This window comes from Sinocyclocheilus grahami, unplaced genomic scaffold (assembly GCF_001515645.1).
Source record: "Sinocyclocheilus grahami isolate Dianchi unplaced genomic scaffold, SAMN03320097.WGS_v1.1 scaffold3252.1, whole genome shotgun sequence".
NCBI lineage: Eukaryota > Metazoa > Chordata > Actinopteri > Cypriniformes > Cyprinidae > Sinocyclocheilus > Sinocyclocheilus grahami.
The window spans coordinates 13447-23426 of NW_015508405.1; the positions used below are offsets into that span (position 1 = coordinate 13447).

General features: G+C 36.6%; 1 pseudogene; it reads left to right on the plus strand.

The window, feature by feature from the left end:
* Nucleotides 1-908: 908 nt before the first annotated feature.
* On the plus strand, nucleotides 909-9119 carry LOC107576136 (fucolectin-7-like; annotated as a pseudogene).
* The last annotated feature ends 861 nt before the right edge of the window (nucleotides 9120-9980 follow it).

The following is a 9980-nucleotide window of genomic DNA, read 5'->3' on the forward strand; positions in this document are numbered from 1 at the left end:
TAGACGTGTGGCTTTCAAAATAAAGATTGTTATCAAACCTAGGTTCCTAACGATAACTTGACAGTGCATCTATCACATTTTAAAGAGTATTCTATGTTATTATGTGTGGAGGTTTTTGGTCCAACTATTAACGCCTCTGCATTCTGTTAGTTTTGTGAACTGGTATGTTTCATTAGGCTGTGAAAAAATATAGAGCTTAGTATCATCAGCATCAAGTGAAAGCTAACACCATGTTTCCTGATGATATCTCCCATGGGTAACATGTACAGGGTGAAAAGCAATGGTCCTAGTACTGAGCCTTGTGGTACTCCTTACTGAACTTGTGATTGATATGATACCTCTTCATTTACCATTACAAACTAATGACGGTCCTATATGCTAATGCAATTCCACTAATGCCAACATAATTTCAGGTTAATCAAAAGAATACTGTAGTTGATAATGTCAAATGCAGCGCTAATAACATAAACATATTGATTACATACTTGTAACATAATGATTACATTGATAAGGGAATGTTCCAAATTCTGTATGCAATTGTCTCTTATTAGAATAAACTTAATCTGGAACTCTTTTGTAATAGGTAAATTTAATGTTGAATATTCATATATCAGATACCTCATTTGGTTGGGAGGGACTTATTCAGCAATAAATAAAGCATAATTTCTGAGCAGAGTCTTATTCAACTAGGCACACTTCACAGATTGCTGGTGTGTATAAATTTTCATTACTACAATAGCACATTTTTGGTTTGAAATGTTTTGTCAGGGCATAATATTCCACATGTGAATAATCTATTGGATATATAATAAACATAGCAATTGTTTATAAACAAGTATATATAATACAATTGATTCATTATGTAAAACATAGATTATATTGTTTAAAAGCAGATAATTGAGACATTAATGGATTCCAGGTGAGTTGAATATATATATATATATATATATATATATATATATATATATATATATATATATATATATATATATATTGATTACAGAGTTTTAAACAAATCTGGTATCACTTTCATTAGTGATAAATTTGAAAAAAAAAGGTACACAAACTCAAACCTGATCAAACTTGTAACAAAGCTAATTGCCAAAAGAGACAAAGTTGTGCTACTTTTCTTTAGTTATTGTTGTATTTTTCCTTTCACAAAACCTTACTATCAGTGTAAATGTCATGTTCATACTTCAGAAAAACACAAAATAATAAACCAAGTGTTTGTTGATAATTGCGAGCAGCTAGCTTAAATTATATTAATCAAGACTGAATTTGTGAAAAAACATGAATGAAAACAGATGCAATTGAAAAGTTTTATTAACTGCATTAAAAACTTTGCAGTTTTATCAGGTGTTCAATCTGGACTATATTCCTTTCCTTTGTGTAAATGAGGATGAGAAATTGAAAAGGATGTCTTTATATGCTGGGATGATGTGATGTGTTGATATGTCTTAAATCAGGATGGCCATACGTGTGATTTTGGTACTAACACTTTTTACTGGGCTGTGTTTTGCTAATTTGAAAGGTATGATTATCTGTAACCATTGTGAGTCGCCATAGTACATATCAATCAAATTAAATTATTAAAATTATAGGCTGAAATATGGTAATTGGAAGCTTGTGGTTGATTGATTGATTAATTTGTATTGCTTCGGAGCTGTCTTATTTTTTATTGATTGAACAGGGAATCTTGCTCTTAATGCCAGGGTGGTGCAGTCCTCCTTACTCCACATCGGGGGAGTTGCTGAACGTGCAGTAGATGGAAACAGAGATGCAGATTACGGAAAGGGCTCATGCACTCACACTAAAGCAGAGTTTAACCCATGGTGGAGAGTTTAACCCATGGTGGAGAGCTGACCTCGGAAATGTCTACAGTATAAGCAAGGTTGCCATCACTAATCGTGGAGACTGTTGCAAAGAGCGACTCAGAGGAGCTCAGATTCGTATTGGTAACAAGCTAGAGAACGACGGAAACAACAATGAGCTGTTAGAAACAATTCAAATGTTTTATCATCTTCCGATGTTTATGATGCTCGATCTGGTTTAACTAGGGTGACCATACATTCTCTTTTTCCCGGACATGTTCTCTTTTTGGACCTAAAAAAATGTGTCCAGCCAGGATTTCTAAATCATCAAAATGTCTGGGATTCAGCTTTTGTTTTGTACAGTCGCCATTAATTTTGTGCGATTTTGCATTGCTTTGACCTTTCTCTTTAGGTCCCAAATTCTCACACGCCTCCATTGGTCATCATGTAAGCAAACATTGGTCAAACTGCATGTCTGTCGGCGTGTTGTCAGTTTCCTCTTTGCTCCGCAATGTATTTTTCACTGCGTGAGAACATGATGTGTGGTGTGAGATCGCCATGACTTTTCGGACATAGCAACAGTAACTAAGAGGGGCGGGTCTTTGAGAAGGGTCAATTGATGTCATCGACCTGAAGAAAATCCCAGAAAGATGTAAGAGTGATGGAAATTTCAGTGATCTGCAAGCACACAAGAAGTGGACCAAATATTTTGAAAGGTCCAAAAGCATCGAGTTTCTTTCAGCACTACTGAAGATTGCACAGTTTATCTTTGCTATTCTTTCTCACAATGCAAATGTAGAGTTTTTTTAAGTGATGCAAAGCCGGTGGAAAAAGGAAAGTAATCACTTGACTGTTGAGTCACTGAAGGAGCTTCTGCGTACACAATACAACTTTACATTTATAGCAATGTGATATAAAACATGAACAATCATTTGTATTGTGAAGAGTGCTATACAATCTCATTTGCTTTCAATACAGTCTAACTGAATTTGTTAAATGTACATTGCATTGAGATGCCTCTGGTTTCCATTTTTAACACTGTTCTTTATGTATTTGTAGGGTTGCAACGGTTCTCACTGTTCCTGATGGCACAAAAACATTTGAATTTGAGCCTGTTAACGGACGATATGTCCATTTTTTTTTTACCCGGGAATGATGAATAACTTACTCTGTGTGAAGTCGAGGTGTTTACAGATGAGGGACAGAGAGAGAAGACAACTCTGTGATATAATTTGTTCATGTATTTACTAATTAATTTGGCAAAATGTCTATTATACATTTTCTTCTGTAGATGTTTTTGAGTTTTTCATGTGATTTGTTCTTTATGTGAACATGTAGACAGTGTACAACATTGTTGAGGATTTTGGCTCTTGTTGAGTGAACGTGAGGTGTTATATAGGAGCTCATTCTATGGAGCCAGATCAGCCTCAAAAATAATACATTTGCAAAACAAAATTCATAAATGCACAGCACAATTTACATTTACAAAATCCGATTCGTAAATTCAAAACACAATTCATAAATACCCATTAAAATGTCAGCATGGAGGTGATAGCTTGTGTGTGTTCAAAATATCCCTTAGGTGGTGATAGCTGTTTTTAATGCCTGATCAAAAGTTACTGCGAATCTGATACTACTACTACTAATAACAACAACAGAACACATTACATAATTGTTGTTATTAAATGAAATATCTGGACATTTAACACTTATTTAATAACATTACAGATTGATCTGAATAAACAGGGTATGTGCAACTTTGGTGTATAAAACAGCAGGCTAACCAGGTAGCTGTATTTTGTGCGAACGATATAAATCATAATGTGATTTTGTAGAAATTGTAATCAGGGGCTAAAGAAAAGAGTACCCATTAAAATGTCTTTACATCAAGGACCCGATCATGGAACAATGCACAAGTACAAGCACAGCGTTGAGCTTCTTGAGTCTGTTCAGAAAAGAGTGTTTTGATTGGTGGATTAAAAGCTCACCGCTTTCCGTTCATTGGCTGAACGGAACATCCTCCAAAAAAAGATATTTATGAATCTTAACCTGCCAGGAAGGTCTCTAAAATACCGCACACAAATTCAAAGCAGTCCACGCACATGTGACGATTTGCAAATGCAGATTCAATGATCCATAAATACATGTAACATCATTCATAAATGTGTGATGGAAATTAATTCAAGAACTTGATATATACATATTTGTGTAAACATTTTACATTTATTTAGGTAAGATGCTTTTGTGTGAGCATTTGGGGAAATATTTATGCTTTTACTTGTGTATTTATGAATTGTGTTTTGAATTTACGAATCGGATTTTGTAAATGTAAATTGTGCTGTGCATTTATGAATTTTGTTTTGTAAATGTATTATTTTTGAGGCTGATCTGGCTCCATACATTCTGATGTGAGTGTTATTTTCTCTCATTTCCCTCAAATGATGTGTAAGTGGGTAATATAAAAATTTACTTGCGTTGCTTTGTTCTCTTTGTACAGTATTCCCACTGCAGTATTGTATGGTAACATTGTGATATCGTGTTACATTACTTGTATTTTTGATAATTAGGCTATCACAGCACTGGTAAAACTTATACAGGCTTATCCTGATTTTCTCATCCCCCGAATTATACTTATCAGTCCTGTTTTTATTATCATTCAAAAATTAATAAATTTAGAACGGGATTAGAATAGATTTATATTTTAAATATGACAGAATATGTTTTTTTTATACAACAGCAACAGCAGTGTTTACAACAGCAAAACCACCAGCCGGTAAACTCAATAATAATAATAATAATATACTTCAGTTTCTAATCCCAGAGTTATTAATAGGTGCAAAGAAAATATTCTTTAACTTCTAAACTTAAAGGGCACCTATTATGCTCTTTTTATAATAATAAATAAAAGTAATATTGCAACACATACACACACATTCTACAATAACGTTCGCTATGCGCTGAAAAGACACGCACAGAAATATGGTTAAAACGTTAGCGAAGTACTATAACGACATTATTTTGAGGCGCATTAGCTTCAAAAATAAAAGTGATACACTGTGTCCTCAGTGGCTCAGATGTTGCGATAAAATGAAGACTCTTATGTTCAGTCTAAACACATCTAAACGCAGAACACCGGCATTGGTTACGAGATATTGGCCCTGTCCCAAATCGCACCCTAAACCCTTGTGGCCTTCTGCTGAGTCCAAACTTTCATGACGTAATGCTGCTTTGACTGTTGGTGCGGGTTCGGCAGAAGTGTGCATCGAGAGAGCATAATGACCGCAAGGGGGCGCTCGCGAGCACTCTTCTGAAAGCTAAATTGAAGAATGGGACACCCTACGGTCTCGTGGTCTTAACGGACACGCTCACGCGGCAGCCATTATAAGTCCACAAGACCGCAAATGCACATGAAGTCATTACCCTTGTCCAAATACCCACACTTGCCCTGCGTCCCAATGTTTATACTATCCATCCTAAATAGTATGTAAGATTAAATAAGTGTGTCCCAAAGCATAGTATGTTGAAAAGAGTATGCCAAAAGTCCCTGGATGGTCTACTATTTCAGGTAGATTTTTGAAGTGTGGATCCGTGCACACTCTGATGGCTAATATTACCCACAATCCATTGCGCTTTGACGAATGATTCGGTTGAGAACTACAAACATGAATAAAATGCATAAAAAAACGACAAACATGGATGTGCGCGACAGACTGTTATATAGAGAGGTTTAGATAAAGGGGTTCGAGTTACTAATAATCAACAACATTTAACCTGGTAAAAAAGTATTTATTTAATGTTATCTGTTATATTTCATCTGCAACAGCATTGTAAACTTGTATAAACATATACACGTATTCAAGGCTTAGTGTATCCCATCATGCATCATAAATCGTGAGACTTTTTGCCGAGATCTCACGATAGGTCACAGAAACCTTTCCAATTTATGTTAAATATTAATAATAATTAGATATTACATATAATTTGGTAGTAAAACAAAGAGTAGCATGTTTTATTGGGGCAAAGGAGTAGTGGTGATATTTATTTTGTACAACATTTGCAACTGATTTTTATCACTTAATTAGAAGCACCACACAATTAAATAGTGTCATCTGTTATAGGGACTACTGAACAGACATTTAGATGTTGATTTTAAAATGCAAAGTATTTAAAATAAAAATAAAGCTCTGTAAACACTTGCATTTTTACAACACTATAAGTGTGTCTTATCATGTAATGAAAAGTTCTACACACACTTGTGGTCTTCATGCTCATTTGAACACTTGGACCAAATACCGGAAATACGTCATATACGTCAATTGGTCAAGTGCGGGTATTTGGACAAGGGGAAAGTTGACATTACAGCTGCTTGAGCACGTACAACCAAACACAGCTTGCTGAGGGTGGAAACTACAGTAACGCAGGACTGTCAGTCAGTGGCCGTGGGCGGGGCCTAAACAATGTGACGTCACACTGCTCAGCGAATCATGAGACTGATTTGGTTTAATAGGGATTAAAAATAAGGAGCGGGTGGATTTTATCATTGTATGGTGGTTATGTTCACACACTGATAACACACATTTATGTCCAAACATCATGTTACAGTGGATTTTGCATAATAGGCTGCCCTTTAAAATGGTATTTTCTGTTCTCTGTTTCTTTTTCAAAACTGTGTCACGGCATATGCTGCTGTACCAATTAGAGCCCGACCGATATATCGTTTTGCCGATATTATCGGCCGATATGAGCCTGTCGCCGATATATCGGTATCGGCGAATATGCCGCCGATATGAATTTTTTTTACAGAACATATAACGCAGATAAAATGCTTGAAAATTGTGCAATTACTTAGTTTGTCCAGCAGAGCACGCTCCATTGTTTGCTACTGGCGACCTGGATGAAACGCTTTAAAGCTTAAGTCAATGGAAAACCATTGAAACTTTGAACGGCCATTTCTCCGTAACGGCGTTGCGAATCCGCACCAAATTCGGGGGATCTCTTCAGCTCAAGGAACCCTCTTGAACGCGAATCGAGTCTACGTCTTGAGGCCCTCTTTCGAATGAGACCACCCCCGCGGGAATAGCCCCCGGGGTTCGGGAGTTACGGGTGGTTAAATTCGCGGTCCGGCGCCGACCGATCAAGCGATCCCAGGGGGCTGCCGACGCGCGGAGGGTGGCGTTCGAGAGGGCTCCTCGATCTGAAGGGACCCCCCGCCACTGCGTTCGTGAGATTTCACTTCAGTAAGGAGGTCTCTTGTTCAGGCAGCATTCAAGCGTTGTCTTATTCGACCGTAAGTGCCCTGCAAAGTGGACTTCACATGATATTCCGCCATGATTCTAGTTCCAAGGGAACGTACACGTTACATTCAAAGGGCATTAAAGTGCACGAGATTTTCTGCATCATTTAAATAGGTATTAAACATCACAGGTGTCATTCATGGGTGGGACACTAAGTCAGTTCAGTCCAAATATATTAAAACTTAATTTTTGATTAGTAATATGCATTGCTAATGACTTCATCTGGACAGCTTCAAAGGCAATTATCTCAATATTTTGATTTCTAGTACGAATTTCCAGATTCCAGATTTTCAAATAGCTGTACCTCGGCCAAATAATGTCCTATCCTAACAAACCATAGGGGAGAGCAGGGCACAAAGTAACACTTTTTGACTTTCTCAGTTTGTCTAAATCCACATAGGGTTCAGAGTATAATTTTTGTATCCACAGTAATTTCACACTTGTCTAGTACAAATATATCACTTTGTTTCATAATTACAGTGTATACATTTTTTTTTATTTACCCTCAAAAAATGGAAGTGAAATGTGACAACATGCCCCATAGGTGGGGTACATTGTAACAGCTGAGGGGCACGTTGTAACATGACCATATGACAGCTTAAAATGTTATCTGATCACATGAAAAAAAAATATACAAGACAAACTAAAATATTTTGTCAAGTAAATAGTGTAAATACATCGCTAATGTCATAGAATAGCACACTGTAATGCAGTGTTACATCGTGCCCCATCTGCGCAACTGGAATTTAAAACTGGTTAGTTTCTTCTGCTAGTAATCAAAGCATTAAAAAAACTATCTGAACTGATAGCAGATTGGAGATTAAAATATTAGCAGATTTGTCTTATTTTAAATGAATAATAAAAACTAAGATAAAAAATGTACTTAAGCCAGAATTTAAATTTTACTATGGTAAAATAAATATTCAAACCACGTGTGTTACAACTAACACCCGTTACTTTGTGCATCGCACTCATCGCAAGTTTATTGTTAAATTGTTAAATGCCCTTACATATCTCTGTCACCATTATAAGTGTTTGATTACCACATTTGAGTGATCATTGCAAAAAATGTGTTTATGTATATATATATATTCTGTTTATGTATATACTGTAATCTATATATAGTACCAGTCAAATGTTTGGACACACGAATGGGAAAGTGTCCAAACTTTTGACTGGTACAGTACTATAATATACACAAAGTATATCGGCCGATATATCGGTATCAGTCTTTTTTTACTCCCTAATATCGGTATCGTATCGGCCCCAAAAAAACCCATATCGTTCGGGCTATAGTACCAAAACATATTGATAATAATAATAATAATAATAACTGTCGGTTATTTTATGTTAAACAAGAATCTTGCTCATTGAGGCAAAGCTGTTCAGTCTTCCACATACATTTATCCAACATTAGCAGCTGCTCAAAATGCTATCGATGGCAACAGGGAGTCAGTTTACGCGCTCGGTTCATGCAGTTTGACTCTTTGGAACATGAACCCCTGGTGGAGAGTTGACTTGTTGGACGTCTACAGGATAACCAGGATTAGCATCACTAATCGTGGAGACTGTTGTGAAAAGAGGATCGAGGGTATTCAGATCTGTATCGGCAACAGCCTGGAGAATAACGGCAACAATAATGAGCTGTAAGTGCTGTCTCTCTCTTAATACTTACATAAAGGATTAGAAAATTAATAAATATACTAAAATTGCTTTAAATAAATCGCATTCGCGCACAGTTTTTGAAACTATAGCTCCATTTCTCAAAACTAAAGATTAGGTCTAAGCAATTGTAAATCCTTCTAATACAAACTTGCCTTTGACAGAAGTATATCTGATATGCCCCTCTCTTTTTCTGTTTCTGTGTGTCTTCACAGGGCTGCAATTGTTGGGCCCATCCCACTTGGAAACACTAAAACATTTGAGTTTAAGCCTATTAAGGGGCGATATGTCAACCTTATTCTGCCTGGACGCAATGAACCCCTCACTCTGTGTGAAGTTGAGGTATATTCAGGTGAGAGATAAAAGGAGAGAGACATGGTGTGTAGACATTTTTATTTGTATATACTGTATGTACTATATGTTTCTGTTGCCTTAATTATTTTTCCCCCCTCTGATTTCATTGCCAGATTAAGTGAAACAAGATGATGTTACCCTACAGTCCACTGATCCTATAAGCAAAATGAATCAAACTACGGTTTTCTGAGCAATACTAATATTGCACTTTTTTCATTGTTTTTTATTTTACTTATGCACCTTTATCCTTCCTCCAGGAGGTTTTGTATTTACACCATAAACACAAACTTTGTTTATCTTTGCTTTCTACATGAATAAATTACTACAGCATTGCATGTTGTATTGCAGTTTTCTGAATCAAAAAACCATTTGGATCTTTACATTGAGGAGGAGGTATAGTGAAAGTGATATGAAGTGTACTCATGTAGCTAATGCCTGAGGTTAACAACATCCAAAACCAATTCTAAATCATATGATTCATCTGTGTCACGAATCCGGTCCATGAACTTCCATCTGCTAGCCATCAGAGGTCACCCTTTCCAATTACATTGACTCTCGCACTACACACTGTTGCACATCACCCCGGACTACATATCCCATCATTCATTGCACTGATTGCACTCAGCACGGATTGCACACAGCTGTTAACACTGATTGCACCCAGCTGTTTCATATCACTCCCTCACTATTTAACACTCACTCTGATCCCTTCCCTCTGCCGAGTATTGTTTAGTGCATCTCTCAAGATAGCTACACGACAGAGCCCTCATTAGTTTCCTTGCCTTAGCCTGAGCCTTAGCCTTTTTCTCAGTTCCTGATCCTTGCCTGGTTTCCTGGATTTACCCCTTTAGTCTTGTCC